Source organism: Dama dama, chromosome 24 (genome assembly GCF_033118175.1).
Source record: "Dama dama isolate Ldn47 chromosome 24, ASM3311817v1, whole genome shotgun sequence".
NCBI lineage: Eukaryota > Metazoa > Chordata > Mammalia > Artiodactyla > Cervidae > Dama > Dama dama.
The window spans coordinates 44,726,887-44,747,761 of record NC_083704.1 but is presented as its reverse complement, the minus strand read 5'-3'; the positions used below and the strand labels follow the sequence as shown (position 1 = coordinate 44,747,761).

General features: G+C 40.1%; 1 protein-coding gene across 14 annotated transcripts in view; it reads right to left on the bottom strand.

Moving 5' to 3' along the window:
• The window catches only part of FHIT (fragile histidine triad diadenosine triphosphatase), a 1,512,191-nt gene that overhangs the window by 1,343,802 nt on the left and 147,514 nt on the right, over positions 1-20,875 (bottom strand). The gene's annotated exons all lie outside the window — the stretch shown is intronic.

Sequence of the window (20,875 nt, the reverse complement as noted above, 5' to 3'; positions counted from 1 at the left end):
CCAAATCAAGAAATAGAATGTTACCAGCACCCTAGAAACACACTTCATATCCTCTCCCAATTTATTCATCTGTTACAGTTGTTACAGTTGTTCAGTTGCTAAGTTGTGCCTGACTCTGCAACCTTATGGAGTACAGCACATCAAGTTCCTGTGTCCTTCACTATCTCTGGAGTTTGCTCAGATTCATGTCCATTGAGTCAGTGACGCTATCTAAACATAACATCCTCTGCCACCCTCTTCTCTTTTTGCCTTGTAACCTTCCCATCATCAGGGTCTTTTCTAATGAGTTGGCTCTTCGAATCAGGAGGCCAAAGTATTGGAGTTTCAGCTTCAGCATCAGTTCCTCCAATGAATATTCAGGACTGATTTCCTTTAGGATTGACTGGTTTGATCTCCTTGCTGTCCAAGGGACTCTCAAGAGTCTTCTTCAGCACCACAATTCGAAAGCATTGATTCTTCAGGACTTAGCCTTCTTTATAGTCCAGCTCTCACACCTGCACATAACTACTGGAAAAACCATAGCTTTGACTAGATGGACCTTTGTTGGCAAAGTGATGTCTCTGTTTTTTAATATACTGTCTAGGTTTGTCATAGCTTTTCTTCCAAGGAGCAAGCAACTTTTAATTTCATGGCTGCAATCACTATTTGCAGTGATTTTGGAGCCCAAGAAAATAAAATCTGTCACTGTTTCCACTGTTTCCCCATCTATTTGCCATGAAATTATGGGACCAGCTGCCATGATTTTAGCTTTTTGAATGATGAGTTTTAAAGCCAGTTTTTTCACTCTTCTCTTTCACCCTCATCAAGAGGCTCTTTAGTCCCTCTTCATTTTCTGCCATTAGAGTAGTATAATCTGAGCATTTTCCCATGCGCTTACTTGTCATTAACAAACATAATTTGGTTTGTCTTATTACTAACCTGTAAGAGTTTTTTATGCATGTGGATAAGTACTTTATCAGATATTATTTGCAAATATTTCATCCCATTTTGTTGCTTATCTTTTCATTTTCTTAGTAGCATATTTTAAAGCATTCAACTTTCAGACTTCATGATGCCCAATTTATCTTTTCTTTTCTTTTAGAGATCTTGGTTTTACTGTTATATTTATGAAATCTTTGACTAACCTAATTTCATAAAAACTTTCTTCCATGTTTTCTTCTAGATTTTTTTTTTACAGTTTTAGTGTTTATGTTTTTATCTGTAATGTATTTCAAGTTAATTTTGTATACAGTACAGGGTAACTTTGGATAAATGTTAGTCACTCAGTCGTGTCCCGCTCGTTGTGATCCCATGGAGGAGCTCACCAGGCTCCTCTGTCCATGGAATTCTCCAGACAAGAATACTGGAGTGGGTTGCCATTCCCTTCTCCAGGATCCTCTCTACCCAGGGATCGAACCCAGGTCTCCGGCATTGCAGACAGATTCCTTACCATCTGAGTCACCAGGGAAGCCATAATTCTGGATATAGATACATGATTGTTCTGGGATTCCTGGGTGGCACTAGTGATACAGAACCTGCCTGCCAATGCAGGAGACGTAAGAACTGTGGGTTTGATTCCTGGATCAGGAAGATCTCCTGGAGGAGGCCATGGAAACCCATTCCAGTATTCTTGAGGGAGAATCCCATGGACAGAGGAGCTGGGTGGGCTACAGTCCACAGAGTCACAAAGAGTCAGACACAACTGAAGCAACTTAACATGCATGCACGCACGCGTGCATATGATTGTTCAACTTCATATATTGGGAAATATAATTTCATCATAGTTTATAGTCCTCTTTACATGTTGCTGGATTGATTTAAAATAGTATCTTTTTAAAATTCCATTCTATAATTCCTTTTTGCAGATATACATATATACAATAGTTTTTTCATATGACTTTGTATCCAGCAAAGTTGCTAAATTCATTTGTTAAATTTATACTATATAATTATATCTTCTGAAAATTATATAATTTTATTGCTTTGTCTCTCATCCTTATATATTTTATTTCTTTTCCTAGCCTCACAGCATTCACTTGGACCTCCTATATCAGACTGAACAGAAGTGGTGTTATCACCCTTAATTCATACCTAACTACAGAATAAGGATCTCAATATTTCACTTAAGCCTGATGATGCTCACTCTGTGTTTTCTAAATAGTCTTCCCTTAAGGATGTTTACTTATATTCTGAATTTGCAAAAAGTTTTTGTCAAGATTAGATGTTGAATTTCTATTAAGATGATCATATGGTTTTTCCTTGTTAGCATTATTTGGTATTTTAATGTTACCCAACCTCTCATTCCTGTAATAAATACAGCTTTGTCATACCATAATACCTTTTTTATATACTGTTGAGTCTTCTATTACATTGTTTTGGATTTGTGTATCCTTAGGACTGCCAAAACCTCTGCTCAACTTCCCTACTTCTTAGCAGGGATTTTCTATTAGGCCTTTCAGACTCTCGTAACTTTACCATTTACAAATCCACAAATGCTTCAAAAAGAAAAAGAGTGAGACTACTGAGGTCACTGCAGTGTACTTCCTTTCTGCAGTATTTTGGCCCCTCAAGTCCTGGATACCTTAGCAGCTCTTCAATGCCTTTAAATAAATATTTTCTCTTCATTTCGCCTCGCCTTCTGTATGTTCTACAGGAGGGTTGCTGGCTCCTCTATCATTCCCAGGAGAAATCCACCATACCATATTGTTCCTCTCCTGTGAATTTCCTAAAGGCTAGCCCATTGTGTTTATGATAAAATCCATATTCCTTACTATGGCCTATAAGATCCTAAATGTTTCAGTTCTAGCCTTCCTCTCCATCCATCTCTTATCACTGATTCCCTTGTTCACTCCTCTCCTCTCCAGAGGTTCTTTTCCTCTAACCTCACCATGTTCATTCCCAAATCAATACCTGTGCATTTGTTCTTCCCATTTCCTGGAACATTCTGTGTCTGATCTTTTCATAGCTGCCTCATTTTTATCATTCTGTCTCAGTTCCAATGTCACCTCCTCAAAGAGGTCTTCTCAGGACAATTTATCTAATCTGGTACGCTGACTGCCTAATCTCTGGCCTCATCAAACAAGATAACCTACAAAAAAGAAGGGATAGTATAATTAAGCCAACTAAAAGAGAGTATTAAATTTCCAAAACTACAGAATTATCCCATTTCCATATTCAACATAAAGAAACCAATAAACCAGGGAATACCACATCTTTGGGCAGAATTACATTTCTACACTACAGTGCAAAACTTAAGAGTATCATCTTTCTTTGAAGCATGACAAACCTAGACTGAAATCATTTCTCCATCACTTTCCAGAAGCATGACTTCAAGCAATGCTATTTGCCTCAGCTTCCCAAAGTATGAAACAAGGATAAAGATAGTGTCCACTTAACAGTATTATTGTAATCACATAGCAAATGCTATTTTTGTGTGAAAAATGCTTAATTTTTGGTTGGGTAGAAATTTCTGTATAAACAAGGGTTGTCATGATGCTCGTGATGATAATGATGATGAAAACAATAAGGCACTATAGCATATGGTAAAATACTAATTTCCCATCAAACACACACATAATTAAAAACTATACTAATTGCCACCAAGTAGACATCACTTGCATTAACAAATTTGGTAAAGAATTAATTTCTTTGATTTCTGTATTGTCATTAACTTTGATGGCAAGAAAACTAGACGAACCCTAAAGTCTATTCAATAACAAGAGGAACTTCCTGGAAAAATGCTGCAGTAGCTCACAAAATTGAAGGAAGAATCAAATAACCAAGTTTTTTGAAGAACAGGAATCAAGGTAGCTCAAGAGAAACGGGAGGCAGAAACTTAAAGACCTCCCTCTAGAGCACTGCCATTTAAGTGACTGAAATAGCATCAAAACCTATCTTTTGCTCTCAGTTCAAAATTCCAAATTCTCAGAAGAGAGAATCTGATTGGCATAACCAGGTCAGATGCCTACTCTGAGACCAATCATCTCTTTCCCACATATCGGGGTCAAACATCACAGTCTCAGCTGCTGGAAACCTACTCTGTATGTCACCAGACACCCTTCAAAGAAGAGTTTTGTTTTGGAGCCAGAAAGTCATCCCAAGAAGTACTACTACAACTGTAGGGACCCTATCTAAGATAAGCTTTCTCTAAAATAAGCCATTTTATTCTTCTCCTTGCCCATCCAGAACACTAGTGTCCAAGTTATGCACCATTAGCTGCTTAGGAGGGAGTTAATTACAAATTAAATATAATTGAATTGTTGGATCTGCTTTCAAGTCTTCTAAATAGAATAACAACATGCTACCTTGTAGAGTTAATTTTGCAGATCAAAGCTGAGTCCCTTGCTTCCTATGATGACAAGCCTTTGTGGAATTTAAAAAGTGTAAAGGTACACTTTAAAGAAATGTCATGGTGCCAGTCAACAAAATTTGTGAGAAAATATATTGGAAATTCTATTCCGTAGGAGCCATCAAAGGAAGTTTGCAAGAGAAGAGAAGATATTCACTCGATGCCATGAAGAGCTTCATATTTTGCAGTCATCCAAAATCATTTAAAAAAAAAATCCCTAATTTCAAAATTCCTCTCTATTCCTCTAACACCAAAAGTTAGCCACCCAAAAGGCTGAGAAAGAACTGCAATATATAATGTATGCATTCTATACCAAAAGGCAGCCTTGTCCTGCTTTACCTGCCAGGAAAACATCAAGGAAACTGCAGGTTTGGCTAGGACAGAAAGAGCTGAAATGTATTATAAATGCCAGCACTGGTTACGAGTCATGAAATTGGGGAATATCAGCAACAGTGGAAGGAAAACTAGGCTGGGATGGAGATAGGGTGATGGTTCCCATGTGTAATATAATTGGCATCAAAGTATTTGCCCCCAAATCACTATTACATTATTATTTTCTTGGGGGAATGTTTATTGAACCGATAGCTCACAGACAACTTTTTTTTTTGGGGGGGGGGGGTGGCGCAGTGGATAATTACTTTACAATATTGTGATGGTTTCTGCCATACATCAACATGAATCAGCATTAGGTACACACATGTCCCCTCTCTATTGGGAGCTTCCCTTGTGGCTCAGCTGGTAAAGAATCCACCAGCAATGCGGGAGACCTGGGTTCGATCCCTGGGTTGGGAAGATCCCCTGCAGAAGGGAAAGGCTACTCACTCCAAAATTCTGGCTTGGAGAATTCTACGGATTACAGTCCATGGGGTTGCAAAGAGTTGGACATGACTGAGCAACTTTCACTTCACTTCACTTCCTGTTTCAAGAGACACTTCCCACCTCCCACCTCCCTTCCCATCCCACCCCTCTAGGTTGTCACAGAGCACTGGCTTTTTTACACATGATAATGTATAAGTTTCAGTGCTATTCTTCCAAATCATACCACCCTCTCCTCCAGCCACTGTGTCCAAAATGTCAGGGTCTCCTTTGCTGCCCTAAAAGTAGGATCATCACTACATATATATGGGGGGGGGGGGGGGGGGGTATGGGGGTGTGTGTGTGTGAGTGGAGATTCTATATATATGCATTAATACACGGTGTCTGTCTTTATCTTTCTGACTTACTTCACTCTCTATAATAGGCTCTACATTCATCCACCTCATTAAAATTTTATTCAGGGATGGCTGACACAAAACTTGCTAAGGGACGTTTCTGTGGAGATCCAGTGGTTGGGAATCTGCTTACCAATGCAGTGACACAGGTTTGAGCCACGGTCTGGGAAGATTTCACATGCCACAGAACAACTAAGCCACAAGGAAGCCACTGCAATGAGCGGCCCGAGTACCGAAAACTAGAGAGTAGGCCCCGCTCATTGCAAGGAGAGAAAGCCTGAGAGAAGCAATGAAGACCCAGCACAGCCATAAATAAATAAACAAAATGAATAGTGCTTAAAAAAAGAACCTGCTACAGAAAGGTAGACAGTGTGGTGAGAAAGGCTCTTGGGTCTGACTACTGGGTGCATTCCCTAGCTCACTGATTTACGAGGTGTATAAAGCTTTGAAGGTTACTTTAACTTTGGAGCCTCAGTTCCTTCATGTAAAGTGAGGATTGTAGTTTGATCTACAACTTCTTCAGACTGTTGTGAGTCAACAACCGTAAAAGGCTTATCATGGTTCTGCCACATGGTAAACGCTTTATGAATATTTATTGCTATTCCCTTTCTTTCATCTTTTAATAGATATTTGCCAGACTCATTTCTTTAGACTTTGTCTTTAACACTCCTGAAAAGCTTCATTAAAAACACAGATAGTCTGAGTCATCTAATTTTCATTTGGCCAATCGGGGCATGAAAACAGAACAAAACTATCATTATCTGCATCATTTTAAAGGAAAGAAAGGCCATTTGAATCACACACACACACACACACACACACACACTCGCCAAATGAGATGAAGCACATAACCGCAGAATAAAAGACAATTCATTGCTACAGACAGAGAAGATACCAGAGGTCCCGTGAATTGGCCCTGGAGCACCGCCATATAAATACCCTACGTGCCAGCCTAAAGTCAATAAACAAGTCAACAGTGAGGGACATGCTCATACTCTGCTCTGACTCAAGCTACTCCTCAGGAATACCTTCCCTACTTTCTTTTCTTTTTTTATCATTGTTTTTTCGGTTTGAAGGTTTTTTGTTTGTCTTTTGCCTCACGGCACTGAGCAGCTTGCGGTATATGAGTTCCCCAAACAGGCCCTGCCAGTGAAAGCCCATAATCCTAATCACTAGCCACCAGGGAACTCTCTGCCCACTTTCTACCTGTTCACCGTGCTTCTCTTTTTCTGAGCCCCAGAACTTCCCGGAGAGCTAGCTACCTCATCCTCTCAGCTGGAAGCTTTCAGTGCTGCCCCTTAATTCCAGTATCCAGTCTGTTTCTGGTTCTCCGATGGCACTGACCATTGCCTACTTTGCAGTTTCAAAATGTGGGTATCTTATCCATCCACAACACATAAGGATTAAATCAAGGAGTAGATCCAGAGCTCATAGTACCTAATGGCGTTATGCACATAATATGCAACAGACACAGACTTGTAGACGGAAGTGGGTTCTGACAGGCAGGAGTGTGCATATTCAAAAGCACACTCAGGAAACTCAACATCTGTTCACTAATTGATCAACGGATGAAAATATAAACAAAATGTGGTATACATACAGTGGAATATTATTCATCCTTAAAAAGGAAAAAAATTCTGACACATGTCACAACATGAATGAACCATGGAGACATCATGCTAGGTGAAATAAGCTAGTCACAAAAGGATCAATGTTGTATGTTTCCACTTACATGAGGTTCCTAGGAATAGTCAAATTTATAGCAGTGGAAAGTTCAATGGTAGTTGCAGGGCTGCAGGGAGAGGGTAACAGGAAATTATTGCTTAATGGATACAGAGTTTCAGATGAGGAAGATAAAATTCTGGAGAGGGATGGTGGTGATAGCTACACAACAATGTCAATGTACTTAATATCATAGAACTATATAGTTAAAACTGGTTAAAATGGTAAAGTTTATGTTCATATATGTATATTTTTTTAGCACAGTAAACATTTTTAAATTTTTTTTAATTTTTAAAGCCAAATAATCAGAAAAATAGGAAAAGGAGTACATCAAGGCTGTATTGTCACTATGCTTATTTAACTTCTATGCAGAGTACATCATGAGAAACACTGGACTGGATGAAGCACAAGTTGGAAACGAGATTGCTGGGAGAAATATCAATAACCTCAGATATGGAGATGACACCACCCTTATGGCAGAAAGTGAAGAAGAACTAAAGAACCTCTTGATGAAAGTGAAAGAGGAGAGTGAAAAAGTTGGCTTAAAGCTCAACATTCAGAAAACAAAGATCATGGCATCCGGTCCCATCACTGCATGGCAAATAGATGGAGAAACAGTGGAAACAGTGGCAGTCTTTAGTTTTGGGGCTCCAAAATCATTGCAGATGGTGATTGCAGTCATGAAATTAAAAGACGCTTACTCCTTGAAAGAAAAGTTATGACCAACCTAGACAGCATATTAAAAAGCAGAGACATTACTTTGCCAACAAAGGTCCATTTAGTCAAGGCTATGGTTCTTCCAGTAGTCATGTACGGATGTGAGAGTTGGACTATAAAGAAAGCTGAGCACCAAAGAATTGATGCTTTTGAACTGTGGTGCTGGAGAAGATTCTTGAGAGTCCCTTGGACTGCAAGGAGATCTAACCAGTCCATCCTAAAGGAAATCAGTCCTGAATGTTCATTGGAAGGACTGATGTTGGAGCTGAAACTCCAATACTTTGACCATCTGATGCGAAGAACTGACTCATTTGAAAAGACCCTGATGCTGGGAAAGATTGAAGGCGGGAGGAGAAGGGGATGATAGAGGATGAGATGATTGGATGGCATTACCGACTCAATGGACATGAGTTTGAGTAAACTCCAGGAGTGGTGATGAAAAGGGAGACCTGGCGTGCTATGGTCCATGGGGTTGCAAAAAGTTGGACATGACTGAGCGACTGAACTGAATCAGAAAAACACAGAAGGAACATTTCTACTCAGACTATTTTAACTCTGGGGCAAGGAGAAATGAGAAGGGAGATTATAACAGCAATAGTCAGTTCAAAGAGGCATCATGCATTAAGAGGCTCAGTCTTGTTCTATCAGTCCCAAGTCATGCCCATGTAACCAATGGGCAAAAGAAGCTACAAATAAAGAGATTTCAGTCTGACAAAAAAAAAGAACTCACAACAGCACTGTCCAAGGATAAAATGGGTTGCTTTAATAAGTAAGGAGTTCCACTTCACTGGAAATACTGAAGTAAAAATGGAATAGTCCCTTGGCAAAAATCTTTGGAGAAGCCAGCATCAGGTGAAGGTTGGACTAACACAGTCACTCCTAAAAGGCAATTAAAACTTTGATGACAATCCATAATGAAGTATTCATACACTGGTGGCAAAATGATAACACCAAAGGCAAAATTATGACTTTTTGGAAAGCTAAATATATTTGATCATTTTAATTCTCAGATTATGCCTTTGATTTTAAGTATTAAAATTAAAAATAAATAAATAAATAAATAAAATAAAATAAAATAAATAGTCTCAGGGACTTCCCTGATGGTCCAGTGGTTAGGACTCTGCTTTCACACTGCAGGGGTTGTGGATTCCTGATCCCTGATAGGGAAACTAAGATCCCACAAGCTGTGCAGCAAGACTAAAAAAAATAAATAATTAATCAATTAATTAACAGGCAAAAGAAAATAACTATTTTCTTCTAAAAGAACAGTGAATGATATTTTTCTTTTCACTTATATTCTTTTACTGAGCAAAACTAGGAGCTGACAAAGTGCTTGGAAATGCCTATCCAAATTCACCACAGAGAATGCCACAGGCCTCTCAATGGATAAGTACACTTGACTGTGCAGGTGTGCTCAGGAGAAAACGTATATATACATGTGGCTATGAGTGTCTGTTGTACAGAGATAAAGTGGGGGACAGGGAGAAGGAATATGACAGAATGGATATGGGCAACAACAATCATAAGAGGAAAGAGGATAACAAATATTTATAATTACATGTAAGAACCATTTAATGATTAAAAAAAAGTAAATAAAATTTGAACTCCACTACTATTGGTATCTACCATCAGCAACAATGATTCGTCTCTGGGTATTTCTTTCTTCCTCCCTGCTTTCATTTGGTCACTCATTTTTAAATCAACAGGGGAAAAAAATGTGAAGGTACCAAGTTATTTTATTGTCAGGAACCAAATGAGTTAAAATACATGGATGACATCACTCCATTCCAAAACCCCAGAGCTTTTTGTTTCTGCTATTTATGCTTTCTCTTGCAACATCTCCATTCGCATCCTGCTGAAAACACTTCTCTTTCTGTCACTCACAATCTGTCAAGGCAGCATTATCTTCTATGGTTTAAAACAGAAATTCCATTTAACTCGCTGGCTGATAAAGACATTTCATTCACATCCCTTAACTAACAATAATTACTCTAATTTACCACATGAAGGCAAGGGGGGGAAAAGCATTTATGTTTTGCAGCCTGTTTTGCATCATGGAACACACAGAAGAGAAATGGTCTCCTCTTAGGATTAAAAAATAACTTATTAAGTCAAAAATGGACCTAAAAGGAATGTATGCTTTCAGTGTTTTCTCTTTTTCATTTCAATTAGTGTAGTGGTTAGGAGTTTGGATTCTCAAATCATACTTGGGTCCAAATCCTGGCTTTGCCACTTATGTAACCTTTGGCAAGACAATGTAACCTTTCTAAATCTCATTTTCCTCCTCTGTAAAATGGAAGCATGTGTCAATATCTACCTCATAAGACTAAATTAGATGGCCAGTAAATGTTAGCTGCTGTTACTCCCTCTTTCTTCTCGTTTGACTCAGAGTCCTCACCATCACCACCATCATCAAATCAACAGATTAGTTAAGATTCTTTGGTGACAAGTAACACAAATTACCCTGTATAACTTTAGCAAAATAGAAAAGAAATTTACTCCTTGTGTGCATAATTGCTCCTAAAATTCAAAGGAAAACTAAATGAAAGTTAGAAGCAACAGGAACAAGGATCCCACGAACTAATAGTTAGTTAGTTCTTCAGGCTAATACTATCAGGAAGAATCAGTTGCAGCAAACATTTTATATCCTGGGATCGATGTACTCAAAACAGAGATCTGCCTTGGTTACATGACCACCTCTTGGCCAGAGGAGGATAAGGTGTTTGCCTGACAGCCCCATTAACATTGCATACCTTGGGGGGAGGCTATCCCCAAGGGAAAATCCACATGTCATAGTTCAAAGAAGGGTATGGATTCTCAGCAGCTTCACACACCAGATGCCTACCTCATCCCAAGAACTTACCTCAGTAAGCTCACTTAAGGCTGCACAGCCTCCTGCCTTTACCAGCCTGCTTTAATATATGTCAGTTGCTGAAACTCATTTTAAGGAAAATAACAATGTGCCAGAGCGCTATAGTACACATGTCCCTGCTTGTCAGAAAAAAATTATTTTATTGAAAACTTTCCTATTCAAATTTCCAGGAAATTCACTGCTTGTAATATGGTCAACTTGTATTACTCCATGTGAGCAATTATGCACACATGGAGTAAATTTCTTTTCTATTTTGATACAGTTAGGCAGGACAATTTGTGTTGCTTGTCACCAAAGAATCTTAACTAACCTCTTAAGCATTTAGCAATCAATGACTTGTCCTGTTAAAAGGCACAAAAGCACCCACTGAAAAACATCCTCTGAAGATGACTCAGAAAAGTAGTAGTTCACCTACAAAGAAATTATTTTATTCTTTCTGCTTAGTAAGGTGACATTTGGGTCTCCCTGGTGGATCCGTGGTAAAGAATCCACCTGCCAATGCAGGAGATGGATGTTCAATCCCTAGGTTGGAAAGATCCCCTGGAGAAGGAAATGGCAACCCACTCTAGTATCCTTGCCTGGGAAACCCCATGGACAGAGGAGCCTGGTGGGCTACAGTTCTTGGGGTCTGAAACAGTTGGACATGAGTTAGCAACTAAACAACAACAAAGGTGAGATTTATGCTAAGAAATTAGACTCAGAAGCAAGATTTTGTTTTGATAACATTTTTGTCAATGATGGTATTTTAGTGAGAAAGGATTAACAATAAAAAGCAGTGATGTAGTAAAAATAATAATAAACAGTAAAGAAATACATGACCTACAGTCCCATTTAAATTTTCTTCCAGCTTACTAGCTGAACAAATCCAAAACAACAAAAATATTCAGAGTCTGATTAATTTGGAGCTCCAAACAACTAAGTAGTTTAGTGAAAACATTTCTTACGAAGTTCAGGGCTCTGGAGACACACGGAACTGAGAAAAATCCCAGCTTCACCCTCAGCACCTATGGGACTCCAGGTGATTTACTAACCTACCCAAGCATCTCAGCCTCGCTCACCTATAAGAAAAAATTTAAAGATTGACGGGATGTTTTGAGGACTTAATGAGATAACGCATGGAAGGTGCCTGACACTTTACCTGGCACATTACAAGCTAGCCGGGATAAATGTTAATATTTATATGTACAGGGCACGGGGAGAAGAGAAAGATAAACAGTACCCAAGAGATAGTGATTTTATTCCCCAGAGTAGAGTTGGCAATGCTGGATGCATCTATGGCTGTCACAACCTGGGAGTTAGGCATTAGGGGGTTCTTCTGGCATCCAATATGTAGAGTCCAAAGATAAAGCTAAGAATTCTAGAATGCACAGGACAGACCTCCCACAATAGAACTATCCAAAACAAAATGTCAATAATGCCAAGGTTAAGAAACCAGAGAGAGAAGGAAAGTGAGAAGCAACGTGATCTAATGAAGACTCTGGAAAGGATTTGCAAGGGGAGGTACATTCAGTGCAAAGGCAGGAGAGTGGATCAGAGTAGCAGATTTAAAACTAGATGAACTGAGCTTCTGCCCCACGCAAACTTTTGAGTAAGTGCTCAGAATCTCAGGATTCTCATGCGTAAAATAGGCATTAAACCACCTACTTCAAAAGGTCGTGAGCAGTTATGATATTCACCCTTGACCAACCCATTATGGATGTTCACTATTTAACCAATAGGATTACACCAATGTATGTATGCACTAACTAGCAATCCTAATTGTTAGGTTTGTTGCTGTTGTTTAGTCACTAAGTTGTGTTGGACTCCCTGACAGGCTCCTCTGTCCATGGAATTCTCCAGGAAATAATACTGGAGTGGGTTGCCATTCCCTTTCTGCAGGGGATCTTCCCAATGCAGGCATCAAACCGGGACTCCCTCATTAGCAGGAGGATTCTCTACCACTAAGCCACCAGGGAAGCCCACAATTGTTAGGTACTTAACAAGAAATGGTTACTACTATACTTGTTACATGGTAGGTAACAGCTAGGTTGGAAGTCTGGCTTAGCTACCTTGGAAATACTTGGAAGGCTTTGTTAACCTCAACAAGACTCAGTTTCATATTATAAAGATATCAATAATCAGACTTGACTGGGATCCTCAAAAACTCTGAAATGTTGAAAAGCATTATATGTGTGTGTGCTTTTATCTGAAGAGGATCTAAAACTGGGTTAGAGGGTGTACATTTTTTGAAAGAAAGTAATAACTAGAACTTCTGAAGACATCATTATACTGTGAAAGAGTATCTTGGAGTTTAAGAACTCAGATGTGGGAGTTTGAATTCTGCCTCTGTCAGTTACTGGCTGTACAACCTTAGAGACTGACTAAACTATAACGTATCTCACCTATGAAATTAGGATGCTCCTGCCTCTGTACTAAGTCACTTCAGTCACGTCTGACTCTTTCGCAACCCTATAGGCTGTAGTCCACCAGGCTCCTCTGTCAATGGTAAGCATACGGGTTTGGGTTGCCATTCCCTCCTCCAGGGGATCTTCCCAGTAGTGTCTGCCTAAAAACGATCTTGTAAAGAACAAATGAGACAATCCCACAAATTTGGCAGAGCACCCAGCACATAGTACATACTCACTAAGAATTAGCTTCATGATAACGGTTTTTACACAAACTGTTCCATGCCCAGATGATAGTAGATGGCTTGAGCCTGCTCTGACTCAATATAACGTACAGTATCAGGAAAATTGCAGCAATTCTCTAATTATATCATCCATCTACTTCCAACTCAGCCAGAGGAGTCACTGATTCGGATGCACCCTCTCTATAACAATATCTATACAACATCAGAAAGTGAAGAGGAGAAATAGCTATGAATCTGACTACAAAAGACCACAAAAGTTCTTTTTACAACTGAAAGCTTCATTCAAATGTCCTCCTTCTGATAAGTGTTCACAAACTCCCCTGGGATTTCCATAAACACAATGACCTACTTGGTTTTTCATTATTCTGGGACAATTCTAAGCCTGACTCACATACATATAGAATACAGACTCCACAGGAACTTTTATCTATATCCTTCATTCCTCCTGGTACCTAGCATACAAGACTTTTTGCCCAGCTAACCTGAATAATGCCAAACCCTTTGACTGTGTGGACCACAACAAACTCTGGAAAATTCTTAAAGAGATGGTAATACCAGACGACCTGACCTGCCTCTTGAGAAATCTGTATGCAGGTCAGGAAGCAACAGTTAGAACTTAACATGGAACAGGCTGGTTCCAAATAGGGAAAGGAGTATGTCAAGGCTGTATATTGTCACCCTGCTTATTTAAATTATATGCAGAGTACATCATGAGAAATGCTGGTCTGGATGAAGCACAAGCTGGAATCAAGATTGCTGGGAGAAATATCAATAACCTCAGATATGCAGATGACACCACCCTTATGGCAGAAAGTGAAGAAGAACTAAAGAGCCTCTTGATGAAAGTGAAAGAGGAGTGAAAAAGTTAGCTTAAAGCTCAACATTCAGAAAACGAAGATCATGGCATCTGGTCCCATCACTTCATGGGAAATAGATGGGGAAACAGTAGAAACAGTGGCTGACTTTATTTTTTTGGGCTCCAAAATCACTGAAGATGGTGACTGCAGCCATGAAATTAAAAGACGCTTGCTCCTTGGTAGAAAAGTTAAGACCAACACAGACAGCATATTAAAAAGCAGAGACATTACTTTGCCAACAAAGATCCATCTAGTGAAGGCTATAGTTTTTCCAGTCGTCATGTATGGATGTGAGAGTTGGACTATAAAGAAAGCTGAGCGCCAAAGAATTGATGCTTTTGAACTGTGGTGCTGGAGAAGACTCTTGAGAGTCCCTTGGACTGCAAGGAGATCCAAGCAGTCCATCCTAAAGGAAATCAGTCCGGAATGTTCATTGGAAGGACTGATGTTGAAGCTGAAACTTCAATACTTTGGCTACCTGATGTGAAGAACTGACTCCTTGGAAAAGACCCTGATGCTGGGAAAGACTGAAGGTAGGAGGAGAAGGGGATGACAGAGGATGAGATGGTGGGATGGCATCACTGACTCAATGCACATGAGTTTGAGTGAACTCCCGGAATTGGTGATGGACAGGGAGGCCTGGCATGCTGCAATCCATGAGGTCGCAAAGAGTCGGACATGACTGAGCGACTGAACTGAACTGAACCTGAATAAACCGGGGCTGCCTTGAAGCCTGCCTCTGCCCAACAATATCCAGGAAGAATGATTCTAGGAATTTGCCAGTACATTACACAGAAAAACAGCCTAAATTCTTTCCTTATCCATCTATTTCCCCTTCCTTCAAGCAGTTGCTTTAAAAAACAAAAAAACTCGGTCCCTTGTTCTACCCCACCCCACCCCCAGCTCTCTTCAGTGCCAAGCTGCTTCCATCCGGCCACATGTTTACTGTCTTTATGACACCCATCCCCTCTCTTCAGGGTATAACTACTGCAAGGTAGAGGTTGGTCTGAATGCCCTTTTCTCTTTTGAAGCAATTCCCTGGAATTCTGTGTAATAAGCCCTCCATCTCATTTCACAAGGAAACCCACCACAAGACAGCTTTCCATCCTTGGCTAAATGCCATTTAACCTTCTTCCTGGAGCTGCAAGTAGATGACCCCCTAAGCTCTTCTTACCCCCAGAACAGTATTAAGAATCAAAGGCCTCCTCTGCTACTGTCTACCTGACTTGCAGGGCAAAGTCAGTATTAATCAGGGGTGCCCTTTTTGCTACTGACAGACAAAGTAGATGCGCTCATAAGCAAGAGTTTCTTGCCAAACCCTCAGGGCTTTAAATCTTTTCCAAATAAACTGCAATTTGTAAAGAAACCCCCTAAATGATGTTGCACAAGGAAGTTAAAGCAGGCACAGAAGGATGGAGTAACATTTCACCATCTGCCTGTGATAATAATAATGCCTCCGCTTTGCAGAAATTTCTAATTGATTGTGAGACAGAAGCACAAAGATCCTGCCATAATCTAACAAAGATTATTCCTAAATTATACCTTTGCAGAGGACGAGCACTTAGGTCAATGCTCCTAAGAACCAATTTTGAGCATATGAACTTTCCAGTGGCAGAATGACAGGAGCCCTGGGACACAGCTGGGCAAGATGGAGCCAATTCGCTTTATTATGGTTGCTCGAAGTAATGTCAAGCTGGGGCCCCATAGAGAACTGAGGGGTAGGGAATGAGTTTGGGACAGTGTTCCCCACTGGTGGCACAGACATGCCTTAAAGACCTGTGGATACACATTTGTCTGGGTTTCCTGTGGAGGAAGCCTGGGCTGCTCTACTCTCTACAGTATTGAGCTAGGAGGCTGTATTTCAGGAAAGTCATGCTTTTCTACAATGGCAGAGCTCAGGCCTGAACTGAAGGGCTTGAGAAGAGCAAGCTGGAAAAAGAAGCTTTGATTTCACAATTTTCTTAAACTTCCTTTCCACAGGAACGACCCAGCCAAGCATTGCTGGCCCACAGCAAATGGAAATTAATGACTTAGCTTACTGCCTCTTGCCCAGGTCACCACAATCAAAGGACCACTGGTTACTACACAGTTAAATTACAACCTGATTTTTAAAAAGTTACTACATATTTTTTATATGGACAATATATCTTACATAAATGCAATATATTTATATACACATAGTGTCCATATGTACTGGAGAAGGAAATGGCAACCCAGTATTCTTACCTGGAAAATCCAGATTCATGAACAGAGGAGTCTGGCAGGCTACAGTTCATGGGGTCGCAAAGAGTCAGACACGACTGAGCGGTAACTGAGCACACACATAGTTCATATGTACTTTTATATGCATTTATGTTAGGATCCTTTGTCCTAATATTAAAGCTGGGGGAAAAACATCTTTTCACCTTTTTCTTTAAGTGACAAGGAGTTAAATATCCCTCTATTGGTGACTGATCAGAAACAGTTCCACTCTACTCACAGGGAAAACTAATTTCTAGTATGTACATTAGATTTATATTTCATTATTCTTATTCTTTAATTTTAAAACATGAAACAGCATTGCCTTATTTTCATTATATATATTACTTTATATTTTATTATTGAGGAGAAGGGGGCAGTGGAGGATGAGATGGTTGGACAGGATCACTGACTAAATGGACATGAGTCTGAGCAAGCTCTGGGAGATAGCGAAGGACAGGGAAGCCTGGTGTGCTGCAGTTCATGGGGTCGCAAAGAGTCAGACAAGACTTAGCAACTGAACAACAAATATACTTATATCTTGTTACCATATGCAGCATCAGTATATTATTACTCTATGGCAAATGATGCTGGTTTTCTATCCATAGTGGGGGGTTCACAAAATCTGTTTTGAATATATTAATTTAAGTAAACAGAAGTGAGTAAATTTAAAGAAAAAACATTTTAATAATAACCATCACCGTGGTCTACAGTCTGGATGTAAAGCAAAAGAGTGTGGGGATTGCCTTCCCTTAACTCCAGCTCCTCCTACTCTACCAACCACCCATTTTTTCCTCAAAAGCATGAGTTTAGGTATGAAGGTAATGAAACTCTCCTTTCCTCTACCTTGACGCTCAGTTGGGATCCTCATAATCAGCTCTTCAACATATTTAGGAAAGATAATCTGAGCTGAGAAGGTTAGGTTTTTTCATACCAGAAATTAGCAGGAAAAAAAAAATGACAATGAAACAATCCAAAGGCCCTTCCAGACTCGCACAATTTGGGGGTTTTAATGGCAAAAAAGCAGCCATTTACTATTATACAGATACCATTACTTACCATATGGAAAGCAAGATTTCCTATATGGAGAAAGTTTCATGTTTTCTTTTTAGCTTTGGAACCACCCTATTTATGGGTGATTCAGACTTAGGCGAAGTCTGACCTTAAGTCTGAATTTCCTCACCTAACAAATGAGGGCCTACTTCCCAAAGGAAATAATGAGTATTGGGCACTTAACCCAGGGTCAGGCACACAGATGTGCTCAAGGAGAGTTATTATTACTACTATAATTATCAACAATGTTCATTAAACCACATAGCTATAGTGATGATTATTCTAACAGGAGCTTTCCACTTTCAAAAAAGTACAAGTACCTTAGTAAATCATTTACGGTTAATTCTGGGCTACAGTAAAACTTTAGCTTCTTCAGGCAATCCATTTAGCATTTTTCATTCAACACATACTTCCTTATATATATAAGCCACAGTTCTAGACACTGGGGAAACAGCACTGAACAATGCACACTAAAGTCCTTGCCCTGTGGCTGCCATTCTGGAGGGGAGAGAAACAATATAGCTAATAGTTCAGTTCAGTCTCTCAGTCGTATCCGACTCTGCAACTCCATGAATCGCAGCACGCCAGGCCTCCCTGTCCATCACCAACTCCCGGAGTTTACCCAAACTCATGCCCATCGAGTCGGTGATGCCATCCAGCCATCTCATCCTCTGTCATCCCCTTCTCCTCCTGCCCCCAATCCCTCCCAGCATCAGGGTCTTTTCCAATGAGTCAACTCTTCGCATGAGGTGGCCCAAGTATTGGAGTTTCAGCTTCAGCATGAGTCCTTCCAGTGAACACCCAGGACTGATCTCCTTTAGGATGGACCAGTTGGATCTCCTTGCAGTCCAAGGGACTCTCAAGAGTCTTCTCCAACACCACAGTTCAAAAGCATCAATTTTTTGGTGCTCAGGTTTCTTCACAGTCCAACTCGCACATCCATACATGACCACTGGAAAAACCAGAGCCTTGACCAGACAGACCTTTGTTGGCAAAGTAATGTCTCTGCTTTTTAATATGTTATCTAGGTTGGTCATAATTTTCCTTCCAAGGAGTAAGCGTCTTTTAATTTCATGGCTGCAGTCAACATCTGCAGTGATTTTGGAGCCCAGAAAAATAAAGTCTGACACTGTTTCCACTGTCCCCATCTATTTCCCATGAAGTGATGGGACTAGATGCCATGATCTCAGTTTTCTGAATGTTAAGCTTTAAGCCAACTTTTTCACTCTCCTCTTTCACTTGCATCAAGAGGCTTTTTAGTTCCTCTCACTTTTCTGCCATAAGGGTGGTGTCATCTGCATATCTGAGGTTATTGATATTTCTCCCAGCAATCTTGATTCCAGCTTCTGCTTCTTCCAGGCCAGCATTTCTCATGATGTACTCTGCATATAAGTTAAATAAGCAGGGTGACAATATGCAGCCTTGATGTACTCTTTTTCTATTTGGAACCAGTCTGTTGTTCCATGTCCAGTTCTAACTGTTGCTTCCTGACCTGCATACAGGTCTCTCAAGAGGCAGGTCAGGTGGTCTGGTATGCCCGTCTCCTTCAGAATTTTCCACAGTTTATTGTGATCCACACAGTCGAAAGCTTTGGCGTAGTCAATAAAGCAGAGATAGATGTTTTTCTAGAACTCTCTCGCTTTTTCGATGATCCAGCGGATATTGGAAATTTGATCTCTGGTTCCTCTGCCTTTTCTAAAACCAGCTTGAACATCTGGAAGTTCACGGCTCACGTATTGCTGAAGCCTGGCTTGGAGAATTTTGAGCATTACTTTACTAGTGTGTGTATGAGTGCAATTGTGTGGTAGTTTGAGCATTCTTTGGGATTGCCTTTCTTAGGGATTGGAATGAAAACTAACCTTTTCCAGTCCTGTGGCCACTGCTGAGTTTTCCAAATTTGCTGGCATATTGAGTACAGCACTTTCACAGCATCATCTTTCAGGATTTGAAATAGCTCAACTGGAATTCCATCACCTCCACTAGCTTTGTTCATAGTGATGCTTTCTAAGGCCCACTTAACTTCACATTCCAAGATGTCTGGCTCTAGGTGAGTGATCACACCATTGTGATTATCTGGGTCATGAAGATCTTTTTTGTACAGTTCTTCTGTGTATTCTTGCCACCTCTTCTTAATATCTTCTGCTTCTGTTAGGTCCATACCATTTCTGTCCTTTATTGAGCCCATCCTTGCATGAAATGTTCCCTTGGTATCTCTCATTTTCTTGAAGAGATCTCTAGTCTTTCCCATTCTGTGTTTTCCTCTATTTCTTTGCATTAATCACTGAGGAAGGCTTTCTTATCTCTCCTTGCTATTCTTTGGAACTCTGCATTCAAATGCAGCAAATACAAATGCAGCTAATAAGGGAATACTAATTGCAGTAGATCTAGCAGTGAGGAATGCTAGAGAAGAAAGAAAATGGATTTTGATCTGGCAAAGGCCTTGCCCATTAAAACAAAGGCCCTGTCTCTTCTGGAGTACTTGGATTTTACATCAGGTAACTCAAGACCCTTAGATAGTAAAATCTGATATTTGGGCTAATAGTCCTCTTGGCGTGATTTCAGAGGCAAGCGCTCAAACAGTAAGAAGGAAAAGTATTTCCTCTGCATACTTGCTGACATCTAAAAGCAAGGGGAAAGGGACTTCCCTGGTGGTCCAGTGGTTAAGAATCTGTCCTGCAGTGTAGGGGATGTGGGTTCCATCCCTGGTCGGGGGACGAAGATCCCTTATGCTGCAGAGCAACTGAGCACACAAGTCACAGCTGGAGAGTCTGCACACCAAAACAAAAGGATCCCGCATGGATGCATGAAGACTGTGCTGCAACTAAGACCTGAGTCAGCCAAATAAATAAATACTTTTTAAATAAAATAAAAATAAAAACAAGGAGACAGGTGGGGAAAAAAACAGTGTTTTCTGTAGCAGTCAAAGCTGGACTATCAAATACTGAGCACGTATGGGATGCCACTCCTAGTCCCTGGAGTGGAAAATATTATCAAGTTTCCTCTTCCCTGCTGAGCCTAGAACCAGCTTCACAAATTTTCTGAGCACAGTTCTCAAGGCAACCACCATCAGTGATTCAAGCTAGCATAAGAGATGAAATCTGTGTGTCATCATGAGTTTGAAGTAAGGTTTAAATGCAAATACATTTTCAGAAAGGTAGCATACTGATATAAAAATCACATGAAGTAGCAAATGACTAGTCCTCTCCCAGCAGCACATCTCATCAGGGGTGGGAAATAGTTAAGAAGAAA